Genomic DNA, 22,511 nt, shown 5'->3' on the forward strand with positions numbered 1-22,511 from the left:
AGAGGTAGAAACAGGCATAGCAGGAATTGTCCTGTGGTGTCCTGCAGTATAATCTGAGCACTGTTTCTGCCATCTAGCTCCTGCCATGAGTCGCTGGCCCACCTACAGATTCTGTGATTTATCCTATGTCATTTAATAGGTTCCCTTTCTACTTCAAGTAACCAGGAGAGGTTCTGTTGTTCCTGCCCAATGAATTTTACTCCCAGTCTGTTGTTCAAAGACATTCTCCCAACTCCATTAAATCAAAATTTACTTCAATTTACTAAAGTGTTTTCTTTCACTTTTTTTCCACTTATTTATTACGTTTGGACCTTTAAGAAACATATACCATCAGATATACCACTATTCAATAAAAATCTATTCTAGTTTTTGGGAAGCATACGTGTCACAAACTATCTTGCTTCTAGTCTCCAAGACTTTACTAAGAGTTTATCAAAAAGGTAGGCTCTGATCTATGGGATCCTGAGCCTTGAGGTTTTGAGTTTTGATTATTGTAGAACAATTTCACATGGACGAACCAAATTCCCAGCTGTTTTCCTCCCGGAATGGGCTCATCGTTTTGATGTTGTCTAGTCCACTGCAAGAATATTCAATTCCTTAAGCTTTGTGACCTATTCTGTCTTTGGAAAACTTGGTAAAAAAGTAACTTTTTCTGTACAGTAAGGATGAATTTATCAGAACACACCCAATATGAATTACAACAAAAAGCAGTATACATAATGTGTATGTGCCATGTTCATTTTAATGACTACTTCATAAGCTGGTAACTACTCGAACAATGGAGACTATTTCTGGATCAATACGATCCAAGCTTAGTTGTAGTCAGTCCTTAACACAACTTTTGGTATCCGACACTGATTAAAAATAAAAAAGGGTAAATGAACAAATACATACTCATACATGATTACGTTTTCAAGAAACTACTCTTTGTGGAAGTATACAGGAAAGGGGACTTTCGGGAAGCTATTGATGAGGACTGGGAGGTTTAAAGCTATGGCTTTGGTAAGCACCCCAGTGAGCTGTAGGAAGGCATTTGTAAGAGTAAATTGTGCAGCATCAAAGGATAACTGTCTAAAAGAGGTGGGCGTTTTCTCGATTAATTTAAATTCTGAGGCTTTCAGGAGTTGAGGGCTAGGAATAAGACCCAAAGAAAAGAACATCTTCACAAAGGCTTAAGAAAGGGGACTGTGCCATTTGGCTTGTGGTGCTAAATGGTCCAAAAGCCTTTGGTGGTGTGATATGGACAAGAAAGATATTAATACACAAACCACATAACACCATTAAAACTCAAAAAACATTTTTTTCATTTAAAAAAGTATTTAGAACACATAAAACAAGGCAACATTTATTTTCTTCTCGTCTTCCGGTGTGGGGTCTGTGGGCGGCTCCTCCACTGCGGCACTTTTGCTCTCGGAGCTGGTGTTACTGTCACTGGTCCCCTCCTCAACCATACTGTCCACCCCCTCCTGCCCGCTCTCCTTGTCCTCAGGAGTAGACGTGCCTTCTTCACCATTCTGTTGGCTTTCCGTCACTTCTTCAAGGTGTGTCTCCTTTGTCTCCATCGGGATGCTCTCGTCGTCCTTCTCCTCGCTCTTACTAGCCACTTGCTCTTCCTCAGGAACCATGCTGCTCTGACTGCGTTCAGCTTGCTCTGCGGCTTCTTTCTCTCTTTCCTCCTGCCTTTTTTGAGCCTGTTCCTCTGCCTGTGCAATTTCAGCAGCAATTTTTTTCCATATCCACTTCTACTTTCAAACCGCACAACCTTTTAAGTTCACTGTTAAATGAATCTGTGCTTTCCAGGAATTCCCTCTTCTTTTCCTGGTGTCGCTCCCCTATTTGAAGAAGTTCAGCTTCTAGTTTTCGCTGATGAACTGTTAAGGACTGGACTGTCGTTTGAGGACCTGCATTCTAGCTGTTGTGACAACTGAACGGACGTCTGGCACCACACTCTCTCTAAGGATTTCACTGATGAGGCGGTGGTTTCTCTGGAAATGGGCAGTGGCTGTATGCTTCATTGAGAAGCCATCATCATAATCGTCTGGATCTTTAGCAGGCTGAATGCTCATGTATGGTTCTCCTTTCTCCATGCGAGACTGTCTCTGTCGACTTTCTTCCTCTAAAGCAGCTTCTGCACGACTTTTTGCATTTATGTAAGCAAGGTATGCGGGGGAATTATGATAGGCCTTCATAGATTCATTGTACTCTATCTTTTCTGCTTCGTATTCGTTTAAATATTCTTGTTTTTCTTCATCAGTGAGATCTCGCCACATGCCACCAATAATCTTGCCAATCTCCCACAAATTTAGGTCAGGGTTGGAAGCTTTTACTTGGTCCCAGACCTTTCTACTGTACCTCATGTAGGGCATCAGCGGCTTATCTGGTGGCTTTGGGGGTTTGGGAATCGTAATACCAGAGGATGCCACGACCCGGCTGTTGGTGCCCGGGTTCCCTCCCAGCCTGTAGTTGTTGTAGGTGAGATGACTGTATGGATTGTATCCCACAAACCCTGGGGTGCTGGGCATTTGTGTTGCCAGAGCTGCGGTGGGAGGTGGGGCATAAGATGGTCTTTTTGACATTTTGGAAGATTAAGTTCTCAGTTCCTTAAGAATGAATTTGAGACACGGCGGGCAGAAAAAGCGCCCGCAGCTCCAGCCTTGTTTCCCTTTGTCCCGCCTTTACTAAAGTGTTTTACTGACTTATGTGCTCACTAATATTTCTGGAATTCTATTACTTCCTCCTGGGTTCACTTTTTTTCATGCATTATCCTTTAGTAGTTCTTTGTACAAAGATACCTGGGTGGAAATTTTTCTTTTTTTTTTTTAACATTCTATTTATTTATTTGACAGAGAGAGACACAGCGAGAGAGGGAACACAAGCAGGGGGAGGAGGAGAGGGAGAAGCAGGCTTCCCGCGGAGCAGGGAGCCCGACGCAGGGCTCGATCCCAGGACCCCGGGATCAGGACCTGAGCCGAAGGCAGACGCTTAACGACTGAGCCACCCAGGGGTCCCTGGGTGGAAAATTTTCTAAGTATGCCTGAAAGTTTGTTTCATGCTCAGTCTGGAAAGAAAATTTTCTGGGTTTGGAATTCTGGACTCAAAGTTATGCAGGTATTTTCCCTCAGCACTTTAAAACTCTTATTTATCATCTTTGTGTATCAAAGGTTGCTAATAAGAAATCTGATGTTGCCAAATTTTTATTTCTCTTTAATTCTTTTATTTCTCTGGAAGCTTTTCTCTTTTTTCTTTATCCTTGATGTGTTGAAGATTCACTGCGTGTGTCTAGGTATGTGTATGTGTGTGTATGGCATGATTCTTTTCAAGTTCTGTTCAGCACCTTGCCTGTTCATCCGCTGTATTTGTTAATTTCAGTAATTGCTTTTTTCTTAATTTCCAAGGACCGAAATTGGTTCTTGTATGAGTTCCTCCTTTATTTCTCTAAGGTATATGTATTTTAAAGGTTTTTTTTTTTTTTCAGATGCTCTACTATCACTATACCCTTGGCTCTTCCATTAATTGTATTGTTTTGCATTTGTGGTATAAAACTTCCTCGAGTATTTGTTAATATTTGGTTCTGCACTTATATTCTATGAGAAAATTCTCCGCAGTGTGTTCTGAGCTGTGAACTGCTCCTTGCAGGCAGCCAGCTGGAGGCATCTCCGTACAGCCAGTATCAGTCCTGGCCTCCTGCCTACAGATGGCTACAGCCTCTCCTAGTTCCCATATGCATTTTCTCTTTTCTTTTTTTCTCTCTTTCTTTCTTTCTTTCTTTCTTTCTTTCTTTCTTCCTTCCTTCCTTCCTTCCTTCCTTCCTTCCTTCCTTCCTTCCTTCCTTCCTTCCTTCCTTCCTCTTTCTTTCTTTCTTTCTTTCTTTCTTTCTTTCTTTCTTTCTTTCTTTCTTTCTTTCTTTTTCTTTCTTTCTTTCTTTCTTTCTTCCTTCCTTCCTTCCTTCCTTCCTTCCTTCCTTCCTTCCTTCCTTCCTTCCTTTCTTTTCTTTCTTTCTTTCTTTCTTTCTTTCTTTCTTTCTTTCTTTCTTTCTTTCTTTCTTTCTTTCTTTCTTTCTTTCTTTCTTTCTTTTTCTTTCTTCCTTTTCTTTTCTTTTTTTTTAAAGAAAATCTTTACCATTTTGAATCCAAGGAAATTCCCTCTTTTGATTTCAGTCTTAGCTATGAATTTATTACTCTGATTTTACATATATTTTCTACCATGTCTACCATATTTCTATCATGTTATGTAGAAGGAAGAAATTTTAGCATGTAGTCAAGCTGCTCCCTTGAGAGTAGAGACTCACATCTAGCCCAATCTGGCACCAGACTGGAGTGGAGGTGGCAGGGGCAGGACAACATCCAGGCCTCATTAGGGGTCCTCTGTCTCATGCTGGTAACGGGTAGTGTCTTCTCTTGTGCTTACTCGGCCCTCCCTGCTGGCATCCACTGAGGTGTCTGTGACTCCTCTCTGGGCCCTGGATTTCTGGTCAAGCTCCATGTCCCAGGTCAATCTATCATGGGTCAGGGTACCTAGCTGGGTGCGTACCATCTGCATCCACCAGGCTTCCAGGCCTTGTGGGGAGACATTTGGCTGCTCTCAAGGGAGTTCTGTGAGGCTGCTGCCTTAGACCCCACTGCTCAGGTAACCGCTTTACTGCCTTTAATCTGCTCTTCCACATTGTGACCTGGTAACTCTCAGCTTGTGGTTCCCAAACTTTACTGTGTATCACAATCATGTGGAGGGTGTCAAAATATAGATTTCTGGGCCCACACATGAGAGCTTCTGATTTTGTAGGTCTGGGGTGAAGCCTGAGATTTTCATTTCTAACCAGGTGCCAGGGAACGCTAATGCTGCCGGTTGGGAGAGCACAATTTGAGAATCCTTGTCCTAGACAGAGTAGCAGAGAACTATTTTTTCTCTCTTATACCAAGACCTTGGCTTAGGAAGTAGAAAAGCCAGGAATTTGACTGATGTATTCTCTGATTTTGGTGGCTTGGGGACAACTTTTACAGCTAGGGGTCTGAGCTGCAGGGTTAGGAGAAGGGTGGGGTCATGGGGTAAAAAAATGACATGGAATATCATAATATCATCTGTCCAATGTAGTTGGTATTTTAGGTGATAGTCTCCCCCCACAAGAAGTTATATACATATGTAATTGTAAACAACACTTTTTTGTTTTGGTAGTTAGTCTCTCCTCCACCTGGAATAACACATTCTAAGAACTGGATGACACCTGGGGAACATTAATATTACATACCCTGGATCAGAAGGCTCCTCAGAAGTGAAAAGTTGAAGAACTTCAGATACTTCAACTGGCTTCACATGCACAGAGAGGAGAAAAGCAATTTCAGGGAGCCCTGTTCACCTGCATCATTTGTCTGAGTTTATACTAAAGCAGCTATGTCCGGCTCTGAACACCGCTCCAAGTGATTCTCAGCCTCCGCCACTTTCTTCCACACCTGATTCCTCAGCACGTGGTAGAAGACCAGAGAAATAATTAACATTCTATAGATGGACTGACATATCTCTTTGCACGTGTGATTTACTCGCTTGGCATTTTAAATATGTTAAATCCAAGATACATGCTGAAATTTAAAACTCCACCAAGGTGTAGGAGTAACGAACTCGTAGCATTTAGTAAAGGAACAAAGTTAGTAGTTCTCATAGCAACAGTGGAAAACATAGTTGATCTTCCCCAACAAACCTGACCCTCCTTCAGCATTGCCTGTCTCAGTGAAGGGCACCATCTTTGCCTGAGTCGCACAAGCCAGAGACTGAATATAAATCCTGGCACTGCCTTTCCCCAACCAACCGGCTTCCTAAGTGCGCATGTGCGCATGCACACACACACCACTCACAAAGGCCTCTTTATTTAGTCTTTCAAAGAGCTCCGGGTCCATCTGCTGCACTCCCTTCCCCTTTGTTTGGGCTCCTTGCATCAGCTCTGGTCCCACAGTCTTTCTACACTCTGGTAGCCAGAGTGTTTTTTGTTTGTTTAATTTTATTATTATTGCTATTATTATTATTATTACAACACACCGGTAATCATGCAGCAACTTCTAAACATGTCAAAAGAGTCTCAACCTCCCGCAGAGTACAGGAAGAATAACTTCAAGCCTTACTGAGATACTATTTCCCACTGCTCAGATGGGAAAAGACAAAAACCTTTGATAACACTGTTGACAATTGTGGGGAAGCAGAAACTCTTACTGTTACTGATGGCCCCGCACATTAGGAAACCTCTATCCTACTTTACGACTGCCACGGTAGTTTGGCAATATTTATCAAAGTTAGGCATTTGCATACTTTTGTATTCATTTTTACAAATTTACCCTATGGGGAAATATTGTATGGTGATGATTATTTGTTGCACCATTGTTTGTAACAGCAAATGATTGGAAATTACCAAAGGGTTTATCAATAGGGGACAGGTTAAGGGGTACATTCATATAATGGAATTCTATATGGCTGTGAAAAGCAATGAGGCAATTCCCTATGTATAGACATAGAATGTTCCTTAAGATAATGGTTTTGTGGGGGAAAAAAACCCACAAACAAGCTGTAGTATAGTGTTGTGAGCCAACGTAGACACTTGAACAATGCCAGGGTTTGGGTGTCAACTCCTTCCTTCCCATGGAGTCAAAAATCTGTGTATAACTTTTTTTTTTAAGATCTTATTTATTTGCGAGAGAGAGAATGAGAGACAGAGAGCATGAGAGGGAGGAGGGTCAGAGGGAGAAGCAGACTCCCCGCTGAGCAGGGAGCCCGATGTGGGACTCGATCCTGGGACTCCAGGATCATGACCTGAGCCGAAGGCAGTTGCTTAACCAACTGAGCCACCCAGACACCCTGTGTATAACTTTTGACTCCCCAAAAACCTAACTGCCAGTAGCCTGCTGTTGACCAGAAGCCTTACCAATAGCATAAACAATTGATTAACATATTGTGGATGTTGTATGTATTATACACTGTATTTTTATAATAAAGTAAGCTAGAGAAAAGGAAATGTTATTGAGGCAATCATAAGGAAAATACATTTACAGTACAGTACTCTAAAAATCCACATATAAGTGGATGCATTCAGTTCAAACCCATGTTGTTCAAGGGTCAACTGCATATTTGTTTGTACATGCAGAAAATCTTTCTGGAAGAGTACACCAGAAACAACATTAAGTAAGCCAGGGTAAAGGAGCTGAGGGTCTGTGGGGAGAGATTTTTCCTTATGTCACCTATTGTTACTTTGGAATTTTTTAAACCATGTTACATTGTTACCTACTCAAAAATTACATAAAAATTTACAAAATGTATCATGTCAGCACTTACAACATGCCTGGTATAGAGTAGCTCCTCCTTATTTGCTGTATGAATGAAATATACCAGCCCCCTAAGGAATATGCTCTGTATTAATTACTTTTTGCTATGTAACAAATTACCCCAAAACTTGCCCATATAAAACAACAAACATTTATCATCCCCTGGTTTCTGTGAGTCAGGAACGTGGGCATGGCTTAGCTGGCCGCCCCTGCTCACAGTCTCTTGTGAGGCTGTATTTGAACTACAGTTACCTGAAGGCTCAGCTGGGGCTGGAGAATCTGCTTGCAGGTGCTCACATGTGGATGTTGGCAATGACCTCACCTGGGCTTCTCACCACATAGCCCATCCATAGGCTGCTTGAGTGTCCTTCCAACATGGCAGCTGGTGAACCAAGAGATAGCAAACAAGAGAAGGCATCCAAAATGGAAGCCCTAGTCTTTTTTGTAAATCAGTCTCAGAAGTGACCTCCCATCACTTCTTCTGTGTTCTGTTCATTAGAAGCAAGCCAATGAGTCCACCCACACTCAGAGAGAGAGGAATCATAGGGCACGAGTCTCAAGAGATGTGGATCGTCCAGGCTGTCTAAAAAAAGGCCACAGATCACATGCTCTGATGATGTCTTTACTTATTCTTCATTAGGAAAGACTTTGATGAGGCCTAGTAGGCTTGGCCTCCCACCTGCACATACCCCCCTGTCTGTCCTTCCAGCCTCTTCTTCTTAAGTCTTTCTTAAATTCCTCAAACATGCTGTGCTTCTGCCAGTTCTGAGGCCTTTGCACATGCTGTTCCCACTACCTGGAATGTCAACTCAAATATAAGGGAAAAACAGTACCCTCTCCCACTATGAGATTTTGTAGCACCATGTGTGTATCCTTCCCTCTTTTTAATTTGTAATTTTCCTTAGTTTGTGTGGTTGTTGGACTAATGCCTGTCCCTCCCAGAAAGTTCTGAGAGGGCAGAGAGTGTATCTGGTTTTATTTCAATGGTTTCCCCAGTGCCTAACACTAATTACATGGTAACTACTCAATAAATATTAGGTGAATGAATTAATCCTTGTCCTTAAATCGGTCAGGGTCCCAGTAGGAAAGAGATGGTACCGTCAGAAGAAATAAATGAGAAGAATTTAGGGAAAGGACTAACTACAAAGGTGGGGCAAAGATAAGAGAAATCAACAATGTAGCACTCTGGGGCCGGCAACACTTGGAAGATGTTAGTGCCCCAGGAGCAAGTTGAGGGATCAGTTACGGCAATCCAGTGAGACCTGCAGTTGTGGGAAGGGCCTGTGAGGTAGGAGATGTGTGGTCTTTGCTAGAAGAACATGGCCAGTTCATGGAGCTCTGGAAGGAAGAGAGCTGGGGGGAATCCACCAACATCACCCTTTTTACTCCCTCCAGTGTCCTGCCAGTATCTCCCATTGAACAAGCCCAGCTGGAAGCTAGGAGGCCAGGGAGCCCATGGACACAGTCTACAGAGGTCAGCTTCCTGGGCACAGGGCAGGGCAGGAAGATTACAGAGTGAGTCTGGAGGGGGGAAGCAAGGAGCTATCCCATGCGGCCCACTGTTTTACCCTCCTGTCCTTTGTCCGCATGAAGAAGTCTCATCAGCCACCATATGACTGGAGGACCATGACAACATAGTCATATTCTCCGTTGGAACCTAAAATGTTAAGCAATTTTGTTCACTTGGGAAAGTAGAGGGGGAGGAGAAAAGAAACAGCTGGTTAACTTAAAACTTGCCAGGCACTATGTTGTGCTGCAGTCAGGACACACATCTGGACTGTTTCCAGACCACATTGGGAACAGCAACTGCAGCCGGAGTCTCCACCAGATGAAATTTATGACAATCCGTGGTCATTTTCCCAGATCCACATGCCATCTACGCAGGCCGAAGAGGCAAATCAAACGGGGGTGTGACAGACCTCCAACCCTGCCCCTTCCAGTCTCTGATGGTGACTGTGGTCTCTGCAGCTTCCCCGGACGCAGTGCTGCTTCTGGTTTGCTATGCTGGGAGGGAAGAGCAGTTCCTTACTCCTTCCTACAATGGTCCTCATCCCATGGGTCAGGGGACTCTGCAAGGTGCCACGTAGGTCTGTTCCAATGACCTCTTCTGGACCTGGGGGGATAACTACACTGTCAGTCTGTAGGCCTGTTAGGCCCACACTACACTGTTGGTCTGTAGGCCTGTTAGGCCCATTCTGAGTCAGACTCGGGCCCAAGATCCATTTAGCTGACCACCACGAGCCCCCACTTTGACAGGTAGAGCACAGTGGCATTTTGATTTCCTAAACAATTTTTTATAACCTGTCCTAAGAATTAATGTCACTGCAGAGCCAATGTCCAGAAATCTCCAAAAGGTCTCGCATTTCCCTTTTCCCACTGTATACATGACCCCAGTAAATGGCCAAAAGTCGCAAGAGGGGAGAGCACGTATTTCGGGCAATGTTGCAGGGTCCTTCCTCCAGGTGCTCAGTCTCCCCTTTAATCAAGAGAGTCTGGGTCTGGGAACTGGCTTCAGTCTGGAAATTTGGCTGCTATTAATTTCATTCTCCAGGGTTCATTAGCCACTGTCACAAGTTATGTGGGTCAAAGCATTCTGGTTTCCTCTGTCTTGCTGCTTATTATGACAAATATACACCCTTGTCTTTGGTTTCTGCCACTGTGGAATCCCAACATCACCAAGGACACCAGGGGGACCATCTCAGTAGTGACATTTCCCACCATCAGACCTGGTCTACAGGAGGCCAAGCACCTTCTCTTTAAGCAAGAGAAGCCTGGTCTCCTTAGATCAGGCCCTTTCCACTAGCTGGAAACAGACTTAGACTCAGACAGACTCAAGGTTCAGGATTCTCAACTTCATCTAAGTCTACTGACATGTTGCCTCCCAAACCTCAAGGCCATACTCCTTCTTGTGTTCACTTAGATACCTGTCAAGTCTTTGAATCCAACTGACATTGTAATTCTGCAATGCTCACATGATCTGTACCTCACTGCAGGCCAAGGTAACGCTGTGGCTGTAGCACAGAAAATGACTGAAGTTCTCTGGCTTCCTGACTGGGACATGAGCTCCAAGTTTCAACTCCAAATTTGTCATTTTCCTTCTGGACGGGCTCTGGTGTAGTAAAAAGAGCCACCAGCCCCACATTTCTTGAAGCCATCCTTACCATGGTTAAGGGCAGTGGTCACCTCATCCCCCAGGGCTCTGGCTTCGGTAAGGACTTCACCCGAAGCAACCACAGGAAGGAATTTGACCAATTGTGTGCCCAGCGTGGCATGGATTACTAGCACCATATTTTCCACTGTCAAGGAGCTTAGCGCTCTGGTCCACACCTGAGACATGACCGGACTAACCTCAGAATCTGTCAAGGAGTGTCTGTTTCCGGGAAACATGACTGGTACTGACTGTTGTTAGGATCCAGGCTGGGAAACAAAACCCACACTGGCTATTTTAAAAGAGATTTTATACGCAACCCATGAATCATGGAACACTACATTAAAAGCTAGTGATGTAACGTATGGTGATTAACATAATAAAATAAAAATTTTTTTAAAAAGAGATTTTATATAGAATTGTTTAAACAGGTACTGGAGGACTCAATTAGCCAACTTCAGCTGACTCTTATGTCACTTCAATCTCCAACAGCCAAATCTCAAATGAGGGCATCCATTCCAGCACCTTCTGTCTGGCCAAGCCTCCCGGTCCATCTTTCTCAGGCTGTACCCTGAGTGTCCATGCCCATGCACACTGCCCTGCTGTCTGCTCCCAGCCAGTGAGGCCCTTAGTATCAGTGTGCTGGTGGCAGGGCTGAAGCCAGTTTGCTATGGCTACAGTCCAGGCCCCAGGTCAGTGTGCAGCATAGGAGTATTTTTTTTTAAAGATTTTATTTATTTATTTGACAGAGAGAGAGAGAGACAGCGAGAGAGGGAACACAAGCAGGGGGAGCGGGAGAGGGAGAAGCAGGCTTCCTGCTGAGCAGGGAGCCCGATGTGGGACTCAATCCCAGGACCCTGGGATCATGACCTGAGCATTTTAATATATATGATTAATGATGAACTAAATTCTCACAACCACTTTCTAAAGAAGAAACAATGACTCCATTTTTTCAGGCGAGGAATCTCAGCCCCACCTGGAACCCCATGAAGCTGAAATTTCAGGTGGGAGTTAAAAAAAAAAATGTCAAGCAGGCAAAAACCCATCATAGGAGGATGTCTTCATTCTACAGCAATGATGATTATAATAATGACCAACATGAATTGGCCCCTCTTACATGCTAGGCTCTGGGTTAAGAGATGTACATCTGCCACCTAACTTAACTCTTACAACAACCCCCTAAGTCAAATGATGGTATTTCCCCCATTTTACAGCTGAGAAAGCTGAAGCTATATAGAGGAGAGTCACATACCCAGGGTCATAGCCCAGGGCTGAGTTTTGGTGGGATCGTGGTTGCTTAACCATGATGCACACTGCTTCTTTTGAAGAGACATTTCTAAACAGTTGTGCACTGTGGTAGGCAGAACAGTAGCCCCCCAAAAGGTGCCCACATCCTCATCTCTGGACCCTGTGAATATGTACCTTACAGGAAAAAGATTTTGCAGATATGGTTAAGGACCTCGAGATGGGAAGGTTATCCTGAATAACCTGGGTAGGCAGAATCTAATGACTTGCGTCCTGAAAGCAGAGAACCTCTCCCACCTGTGGTCAGCGAGAGATGCAAAGACAGAAGCAGGGCCAGAGAAATAGGATTTTCTTGGCCATGAAGATGGAAGAAGGAGGCTATGAGTGGTCTCTAGAAGCTGCAAAGGCAAGGCATAGATTTTCCCCTGGAGCTTCCAGAAGGAAGCAGCCCTGCGAACACCTTGAATGTTAGCCTAGCGAGCTCCGTGAAGGACTTCTAGCTTATAAAATCTGTTAAAATAATCAGTTGTGTTGTTTTAAGCCACTAAGTGTGTGGTAATGTGTTCCAGCTGCAATGCAAACTAATACATGCACCACCCCTGAAACCAAGTAGATGGCTCCAGGGAGCTTTGCTTCGACTGCTCGATGGGACTCTTGTCTTCCTCCAACTACCACATGCCCAGAAACGGCACACTGGGTATGAGTCTTGAGCAAACTTTCTCTAGAAATGGCTCAGTCATTTCCCCAAATTAGCTCAGAAGTTCAGCGACAAACATAGATGTCCAGTGATTAAGCAGAGAAGACACCCACAATAACCAATTAATATTGTTGCTATTATTATTATTATTATTATTATTATATCATACAACAGTCATTGTCTTCAGGCTGCTCTGAGGGTCTATAAAGTCTGGACATGTCCAGCTCTCCACCCACAGCAACTTCAGTAGCCCAAGGGCTGGTCTCTAGAGAGAAGTGTGGTGCAAGTTGCAGCCAGGAGCCCACAATGGTGAAGACAGTGCTATTGATCCGACAGGAACTCTCACAGTGTCGGCTAAGCCCTGCCCTTGTACCTCTTGGGGCTGCTTGCTTCTCACGGTCAATTCACTTAATCTTGTCCTGGCTTCTTCAGGATCCTGGTTGGTCACATTATCTGAGGGAGATCTTGCCAGGGAGGGTCAACAGGATGAACTTCAGACCCACAGCTGGAGTTGGTCTTGAGGCCATAAATGATATTCAGTATCTCCCTCCATGTTATGGCTGAATTGTGTCCCCCACCAGCATCCCCACCCTCAACCCCACTTCAAATTCATAGTCCTCAGAATCTCAGACCGTGGCTGTGTTTGGAGATGGGGTCTTTACAGAGGTGCTCAGGTTAAAATGAGGCTGCTAGGGTGGCCCTCATCCAATATGGCTCCTAGGGTGGCCCTCATCCAATATGGCTCCTAGGGTGGCCCTTATCCAATAAGTTGTAAAAGGGGGCAACTTGGAGAGACAGATGTGGGTATGTGGAAGACAGTATGAAGACACAGGGAGAAGGTGGCCATCTACAAGCCAAGGAGAGAGGCTTGGAACAGATTTTCCCTCATGGCCCTCAGAAAGAGCCTGCCCTACTGACACCTCGATTTTGGACTTCTGGCCTCCAGAGCCGTGAGACATTCCTGTTGTTTAAGCTGTCCAGTCTGTGGTAGTTTGCCATGGGCTCCCCAGGAAACTAGTACACACAGCTACCATCTGTCCTAAACTCCCCTCATGCTCGACCAGCCCTGCTGGCTGGGTGCTGTGCCCAGTGGGATCACCTCCATCTCTGGGGGGCTGAGCCCCTGGTTGCCACACTCTCACCAGGTTATGACAGCAGTGCTGTCTAGTTAGGGTTCAAACCAGGCATGGGAGCACCCAGAGATGCCACAATGGACCCCCAATTCAAGTACAGTTCTCCTTATTCCTCTCTCAACATGGCAATTAGGGTTAATTCCCTTACAGAATGGCAACCCTCTTCTTTACCCGCTTGTCTCCTGGCACAAAGAACCCCAAATTACCAGGTAGCCCCTGTTGTTGTATGTCCAGTGAGACTGTCCTGGGTCTCCAGTGGAAAATCTCATCCTCTCTGGCAGTGAGGACCTCTGGAACCTCAGGAGACCCACAGAACCCAAACTGGTGATGGTGGGAAGCACCAATCCCCAGTGCAGGTCACTAGGAACGATAATGAGCAGGGTCATTCCTACAAGGGACTGCTGCTGGCTCCCTGGCTTATGCATCCAGTCATTCTAAACCTGTAGTTGAAGGCGTGTGCCAGTCTGAAGAGCAGTGCCCAACCTTGCAGGATGTATCCCTAAGTTGGCAACTTAGATGCAATGTCAGGAGGCTGTTTCCACGTTCTACCAGGCCAAAAGCATCCAGTTGGTGCAAAATCTTGTAGGAACATGGATCTTATGATCATGTGCTTTTTGCTCCCTATACCTCCTTTGCCATAAAGTGGGCCTCTTGGTCCGAGCTGACATGGTGCAGGATCCCATGTTGGTTGATCAGAAGACATGAGTACTTAGAGAGTGATTCTGACGGGAAATATTAAACCATCCCTGGAAATTATGTGACTGTCCCAATCAGGATGAATTGTTGGAATTTGCAGAACAGAAGGGGTAATCGATTTGTCTCTCTGAGGGGTGGTGACATATTTGGGGCTCGACATGGTCTCTTTTGCTGACAGGGGGACATTCAGCAGTGGCAGGGGCTAGATCAGTCTGGGTGAGAGGGAGTCCAGGCTGTTGGAACATGCATCGCCTCCCTCTCTGCCACCATGGCTGCTCTTCATGGGTCCCTTGTGCCCTCCCTGTGCTGGCTGAGGACAGACACTGGAGGACACCTCTCAGGTGAATCCCCTTGTCTACCTGCTGATGTCATGCTTCCTCTGCACTGGGTGCTGTCAGGTGGGGATTAATGTACCACACCGAGATCCTTCCACAGTGCGCCTACTCCCATGGGTCCATCTACACGTGGCCACTGCGACATAGAGCTTCCGCATTTGCTCCTTGGCCCAGACCAACCAGCCAAGCCACTTACTTGTGCCCATAAATATGTCCCACCTTGGGCCATTTCTCTCTCCATTCAAGGTGGGTGACCAGGTACACTGTCTGAAGTCTGTCTATGGGAGGATTTTCCTTCCCCGCTGGCTTTCAGGGACGCCCTTGAGCAGGGCTTCCCTCCTTGGCTGAAGGGGCCATGCCTCTGCTCCAGGACAATTGCTGAGGCTCTGAATGAAGCCATCTCTGAAGTCCTGCTTCTCTTCAAGTGACCTGGGCCAAGTCTCTGATGCAGGGGAGGAGGGTTTGCTCAAATGCTGCCATGTGCCTTAACGTGATAATTGATCAACCTGAGCTGCTCGGCTTCCCTCATTTCCCTCTTACCTTTGATCCCCAGGGATTCTGCACCATTAGAGGGTCGCCTTCCATTTGGCTTCCAGTCTGATTCAACACAGGTGAGAATCTCGGGACTGCGATGCTCCAGAAGGGGAGCTGGGGGGGAAGGGCGGTTCTCAGCACTCCACTCACCTCTGCCTGGCGTGTCAGCCGTCTCCAGAGTCCCTTCCTCAGGGGTGGCCTCCTGGGGCCACTTCTGTACCCTTTTTAGGTCTGGAGCCCCAGAAGCAGAGGCTGAGATGGAGGTGCGTGTGGAGGTGACTTCTAGGGAACTGCTCCCAGGACAGCCCCGTGAGGGGGCCCTGGGAGAAGCTGAGGAAGGACGCGTCTTCAGGTGAGTTCCCAGATCAGCTTGAGCCCATGTGGGCCTGGAAGGGTTAAATACCTCTCTGGGGTTGTTCCATTTGGAGGTAAGAGAACTTCCATACTCTTGTACCAGTTCCTGCCCTGAAAGATGTTTCCTTCCAGGAAGGTCTCCCCAGTGGTGTGAAGGGTGGTTCTCCAAGGAGAGCAGAGGGACCCGTCTGGAAGAAAAGCCCACTGAAACTGGCAGAGGGGCACACACGGGACCACGTGGCACAGCTGAGGTTGGCTGCAACATGCCTCGGGAGCATCCTAATTTCAGAGATGTATTGGTTCCCTGAGGCTGCTGTAATAAAAATCCCATGACCTGGGTGCCTGCCACAATAGAATTGCATTATCTTACAGCTCCAGAATCTGGAAGTCCGAAATGAAGGTGTTGGCAAGGGTCGGTTCCCTTTAAGGGCCATGAAGGAGAATCTGTTCCAGGCCTCCGTCCTTGCTGCTGGGGGCCTCAGGCGTGCCTTGGCTTATAGATGGTCTTCTCCCTGGATCTTCACATCATCTTCCCTCCGTGCATGTCTGACTCTGTTCAAACACCCCCTTTCTAGATGGACATCAGTCATATTGGATTAGGGCCCACCCTAAGGATCTCATCTTCACTTGATCATCTGCCAAATCCCTATTTCCAATTAAGTCACATTCACAGGTACTAGGGGTTAGGAACTTAACATCTTTGGGGGGTGACAGTGCAGCCCATAACGGCTTCTAAAATATAATGTCCTAAAGTCGATCAACTACAGCCTCCCCTGGGCTCTCCCAAGCTGAGTAGCTGTGGGCACGTATCTTTACCTCCTTTGCTGGCCAGGACGTGGCCTCCTAGACCCACGAAGTATTCCCAAACATGATATAGCCCTGTGGTTACCCATTTGACCGAAATGGCCACAGGGCAGGCACAGAAGTTGATCCTGAGTGGCCTCATGCATCAGCTGAATGTACAGCCTCCAGGATCAGAGAGAACTGCTAACCGAACGGTCATGCAAATATATAAAGAACCGCAAGCAGCAACAAAAGCCGTGTAGGAACATGTAGGCAGGCCAAGAAGGCTCTCCTGGAAAAAATGGAACAGTTGTCAGGCAGGGGTGGGGGGCGGCTCGCCTCTGCTGCCTGCCAGGCTCTGGGCCCCCCTCCCCCCAGCCCGGCACTGCAGAATCCTGGGCTTTCTGCCTGGGGTTTCTTTAAGGAGAGCTTCCCTGACAAAGCATCAAAGAGCCCGCTCCAGAGAGAAAGGGACCCTGCTGCAAAGGAACAATGCCTCCAAGTTCTTTCTCTGGAAGCTATAAGGAGGATCCCCAGGGTCAGTGCATTCAGTGTAAAGGGTTCTAGGACTATTTCCAAGACCCGCAGCCAGACCCAAGGAAATAGCAGGGATCCAGCCTAGGGATTGGTGCAGGGCAATGGGGGGAGGTGGGGAGTTAGGGGGATGTGGCAGGGAGGGAACCGGAGTGCAAGGCAGCCCCCAGGAGCAGGAAGGTAGGCTGGATGCACTCCTTCCAGGAAGCCCTCCCCACAGCCCTTCTCACCAGGGAACCATCTACCTGTCACCTGGCCCCTAATGCAGGCGTCAAGGGGGTCATCAGGCCTTGCCCCACTGAGGCCCTGGGACCTCAACCAGCAGAGCAGGAGCTCAGTCATGCTTGAGGAAGAGGAGCGGGGAGCACGCCTTGAGCTAGTTCCTCCCTCCGGCACTGGGCCTGCATTTGTACTTACATGTGGGTTGGGGGGCTCTAGGCCTCTGGCTGGGGATGGGGGACAGAGAATGGGTAACTTTTACGTATTTATAAAGTTTTTTTTTCATGTAAATAAATGGACACATTAGAAGAGAATATGGCAGGGTTTCTCAATCTCAGCACCATTGACATCTGGGCTTGGGACAAATCATTTCTGCTGTGGGGAGCTGCCCCTGCATCGTAGGCTGGTTAGCCGCATCCCTGGTCTCGATCCACTAGATGCAGTAGCATCAGCCCCAGCTGCGACAACTCAAAATGTCTCTGCCAGATCATTGCAAAATCACCTGGGTTAGGCTCCCAGTTCTGATGTGGGATGGGGAAACATGGCTAACCTCCTATAAACCAAGTACAGCAGGTTCGAAGACAAGGTGAACTCTGAGCCCGGAGTGAGGTCATTCAGCTTGGGGTCCTGCCCCTGGAAAAGCCACATTGTACAGTTGTCCTTGGAGCCCCCACATGGGCTCCTCCGGGCCACCCGGTGAGCCCATGCCATGCGGAAGTTCCCTGCAGAGCCTAGCATCAATGACCGCAAGGCCACTTCTTACAACCACACTCTCACTGTTGACCCCGTGGTGACTCAGCCTGGGTCTCTTTCCCCATCTGATAGCTGGTCCAGCCACAGAAGGCAGCTCTCTGACAACCTCCCGGAAGCTCTCCTTCTGCAAGCTTCATGTACCCAGTTTTTTAAAGTTCCTTTTAAGACATGGCTCCAAGGGCCCGGAGGTGCTCCAGTAAGATTGGTTTTGGAACTGAAATAGGCCCCGAGACAATAAATGCTGCTGTACCTTCTGGAATCTCACGGCTCTGTGTCTTCCTAGTACTTACTGGTTTTAGCTGCACCAAATAAGTTTCATGATTCTCGTTGTATCAGACAAGACTCTTCAGGTTACAGGAGACAGAAACTCCACTCAAACTGACTTATATAACTGAGAAGTCTAGCGACAGGGAGATCAGGCATGGCTGGATCCAGAGCTTCAAATGAGTCATTGTGGTCTACTGCCTCTTTCAGCCCTGCTTTCCTCTGGCTTAGCCTCAGTCTCTAGCAGGTCCCTGCATAGGGGGCCCTGGCAGCTTTAGGCTTGCATTATCCTTAGTGCTTACAATCTCCGTGGAGAGGGTGTCTCTTTCACAGTACTTCCAGCAAAAGTCCTGGGACTAAATCTTAGGGAGAATATGGCAGGGTTTCTCTTAGGGACAATACATGCTTGGGTCACATACCCACCCCTGAGCTAAGCCGTAGAGTCAGGGGGATAGAATATACAGATTTGGCTTGGCCCAACTCATGTGCCTATCCCGATCGTCCATCCCATGGGAGGGGTGAGTGGGCCGGGGTGGGGCGGGGGGGCTTCTCCTAAGAGGAGGATAAAGGAAGGGTGGTTCCTCAGAGGAGCATCTCTGTGGCCTTTACCAGAACATCTGATGGCCTCTGTGCTCAGGGAAGAGCAGAAAGGGGAGCTCCATAGCTCGGAGTCAAGGGTGTGTCATCTTATCACACCACCCACCTCACAAACACCAGTGACGAATCCGGGGTACTGCTGATTTGTCTTTTCTTGTTAATTGCTGATGTTCAGTCTGCCTATCGGCAGCCTCTTTGAGACTGCTCCTTGCTGAGGGGGTTCAGATCCCTTCCAAATGCTCAGCGGCTCCAGAACAGGCGTAGTCAGGCCTTGAAGGCAGAAGCTTTCGATACCAACAGTGAACCTTCAAGATGGGTCTTGCTGGAGCTCTGGGCCCCTCTGGGCCCCTGCCATGATGAAGTTCCACGGTGGGCTCTGCCCCCGGTCTGTGACTATGCCTGGCCACTGCTCCCCAAACACATGCCCTCTGGACATGCCCAAAGCAGACCTCTCTAGAACTATTAGGTTGGGTCCTGGAGTCCTGTCTGGATGCCCCTCCAGGCTTTAATCTGGGTCATCCTGGTCCCTCTGTGGCTTCCTTCATGTTGCATCTCGGAGAACAGCGGTTGGAGTTGTAGTCCTTCCCTCCCAGGAGGGCCCGCCGCATGCTCAGGTGACTGTCTGCGCTGTACCATGCTTTGTCCGCCCGGCTCTCTCTGTCACATTACCTACCTACCATCTGTACCGTACGTACTACCCACATCCCTGCCTCGTGGTCTCTACTAGCCCTCCTCCATTATGTACCCTAGAGAGTCTCTAGAGAAAAGAAGGTCTGCATTGTGGGCATCACCCCAAACAACAAACCTCTGCTTTTCCCAGACCCAGGCCAGCACCCACACCAGGGATTCCCCCCTCCAAGGTCCTGCTTGGGGGTAAAGGTCATGCTCCATCCTCCTGCAGACTGTTCTGTGTGGTTCCTGAGGCTCAGGAGCCAGGGGTTTTATTATTTATAATCATCTATTTATTGCCATAAAGCCTGAATTTTGTTGCAGAATCTGTGCCCTGAAATAAGGAAAAAAAAATCCTGGTATTTGCTTTTTAGGAAGGTACTTTGCTTTCATGGTATTTAAAGGCATTTTCATGCTATGCGCCTCTGTGTCTTCTAAAGTAAAGCATGGGGTCTTGGAAAAACCAGAGTATGACCTGGTTGGTGAATCTTCCCACTGACTTAAATCCTGAAGGTAAGAGCATCAAGAGATTCTCAGGGCGGGGCTGGGGGGTTAGATGACATTTCTTCTCATACGTCCTGGACCTTGGGGACTTTAGAGGCCAACTTCCTCACCTGAACAGAGAAGGAAACTATACAATGGAGGCTTCAGGTGATCTACCTGAGGCCTTGTCCTGGCTGGTGCCTTAGCTGGGATGAGAATAGTAGCCCCTGGCTTCAATTCAAGGCACGTTGACTACACAAGGATGAAGGGGTGAAGAGGTAAGGAAGAAAAGCTCAAGGGCTTGGAATTAACAAGAGAGGTGAGACCCAACTTGGCCTAGCGGTAACTTTATGGGAGATGAGTTGTTCTGCCATCCCCACAGACAGGGAACATGTCCTTATCAGTCAAACCCATTTATATACTTGGCTTCAGAAGAAAAATTAATATTCTGTCACACAGGAGTTTTATGAGGGAATGTCCTCCCCAGACGTTAAGGCAGAGCATTAATCTTCTGCCCTCTATAAGGAAGGCGTGTGTTATTTTTTAAAACAAAGTTATGGTGAGGGACGCCTGGGTGGCCTAGTCAGTTAAGCATCTGCTTTTGGCTCAGGTCATGATCCCAGGGTCCTGGGATGGAGTTCTGCATTGGGCTCCTTGCTCAGCGGGGAGCCTGCTTCTCCCTCTGCCTCTGCCCACCGCTCCCCCTGCTTGATAAAAAATCTTCTAAAAAACAAAACAAAACAAAACTAAGTTATGGTAAGTGCCGAGGAATTGACAAAATTTGGGCTCCATTTTATAAATGCCCGGTAGGAAATCTGTTCTGGTGGGGAGCTTCTCGGGGCTGAACGGGGTTGGCACCACGCCTGCAATTCACAGATACCGCCACTAAGTGGCGGTAGGTCGCATGGCCATGTGATCCAAAGTTGGGGTTACTGCAGTATGCATCTTCGTTTCTGGATCAGTGTCTATTGTTTTCCTCCCCAGGGGATAAAAATCAGAGATTTCAGAAGTCTGTTACCCTTTACAGGGTTAAGAACCAGTGTTATGAATGATAATTTAAGATTTTGTTTTGGGATAAATAATATTATTATAGTCTAATATTACATACTTCAAAAAATATATAATGAATGAAAAGTCATCCTGTCACTCCTGCCCTAGCCACCAGTTTACTTTCCACCGACGACCAATATTTATTAGTTTCAGATGATCCTTCAGGAAAGGCTTTATGAACGTGGGCAGGCATGCCTACACTCCTTTTTTCTTGTTCTCTGTCTTACACACATTGGCACACTACACACACCTTCTTCTCTTTGTTCTTTCTTTTAACAGTGTATCTTGCACGTTCCATGTTAATTCATCATGTTTCCTTTTTTCCTCCTCTTCTGGCTGCATATAATTTGAGTGGATGTACCTTCACGTTTTGAACAGTCTGCTGTTCACGGATACCAAACGACACAATGGATAATTCTGCTCATGCTATTTTGCGCGTGTGTAGTATATGTGTATAAAAACTCCTCGAAATGGAATTTTTAGGTCAAAAGGCTTGTATGTTTGTAATTTCGCTAGAAGTGATCTAATTTTCCACCATAGAAGGCGTACCAATTTCCACTCCCCCACAGTGTGGGACTCCGAAAGTTTCCCCTTGCCCTTGGGACATAACGTGTGTACGCCTGGGTCTCTGAGAGGTAAAAACCATGGTGTCTAGGTGTAGTTTTAATTTGCATTTCTAATTATGAATGAGGATAACTTTTCAGATGTTCAAAAATAATTTGTGCTTCCTTACCTGTGAACTGTTTCATACCTTGGTCTGTTTTATTTTTTCTTCTATGGAGTTGTTCTTTTTTCTTATCTGTTTTTAATAAGTATATATACTTACATATATATATGTACTTATACATATAAGCATATATTTTTGATATGTATATATTAGGGAAATGAACTGCTAGTGGTCCTGAGTTGCAGATATTTTGTTCCTGATTTGTTGTTGACTTTGCTTCTGATGATGACTGGCATGTGGGAAGTTTTCTGAAATCAAATTTAGCCATCTTTTATGTTGTGGCTTTTTAAGTTTCGTGGAAGACTTGGGTCTTTCTTGTTCCAAAATTCTTTCAAAACTCTCTGAATAATGACGGTTGGCCAGACTCACCAGATTTAGGAGTCCTGAGTGAGGGGGAGGCAGGCCTGTGCCTTCGACACTGTGGACTGTGGACCTCAGCCATGATTGCTCCTGTGTGCAGGGATAGGGTCTGACCCCAGTGGTTGGCCCAGAGCTTGCCCATGGGAAGAGTGCTAGGAGAGTCGTGGAAGGCAACAGCGCGGAATTAGCCACCAGCCCATATTCACAGATGCACAAAGCTATGCAGATCATTTCCAGGCATAAGTGTCTGCTATCCTAAGGAACCTGACCACACTGGAGCTAGGTAAGATGAAAAGATGAATGCACTTGGATTTCATACTTGACGTTTAAGGCTATGGAATAATTTCTTCCCAATTGTTTCTATCCAGTCATTGGCATTTGGGGAAAAGCTGGGGCCCTAGAAGGCTAGATGAAGCTGAACTTTATGCTGGCTAGAGGAACAGAATGCTTAAGTAGGTGGAACACAAACAGTGGAGATAAGCTCACCTCCAGGGGCAAGGGGCAGTAGGTCGGGAATCTGCCCCTGGCCGGCTTTTGGGCTCTGCCTTCCCTGCCTTTGCTTGGCACTTGGGCTACAAAGCTGCCCTACTAGGACCAGTTTCCCCCTGACAGGAGGCTCTGGCTTACTGGGC

At 46.7% G+C, this 22,511-nt stretch overlaps 1 pseudogene; it reads right to left on the minus strand.

The window, feature by feature from the left end:
* Window positions 1-920: 920 nt before the first annotated feature.
* LOC113909171 lies at window positions 921-2,576 on the minus strand (annotated as a pseudogene).
* Window positions 2,577-22,511: the final 19,935 nt, after the last annotated feature.

This window comes from Zalophus californianus, chromosome 6, assembly GCF_009762305.2.
Source record: "Zalophus californianus isolate mZalCal1 chromosome 6, mZalCal1.pri.v2, whole genome shotgun sequence".
In the NCBI taxonomy this organism is placed as follows: Eukaryota; Metazoa; Chordata; class Mammalia; order Carnivora; family Otariidae; genus Zalophus; species Zalophus californianus.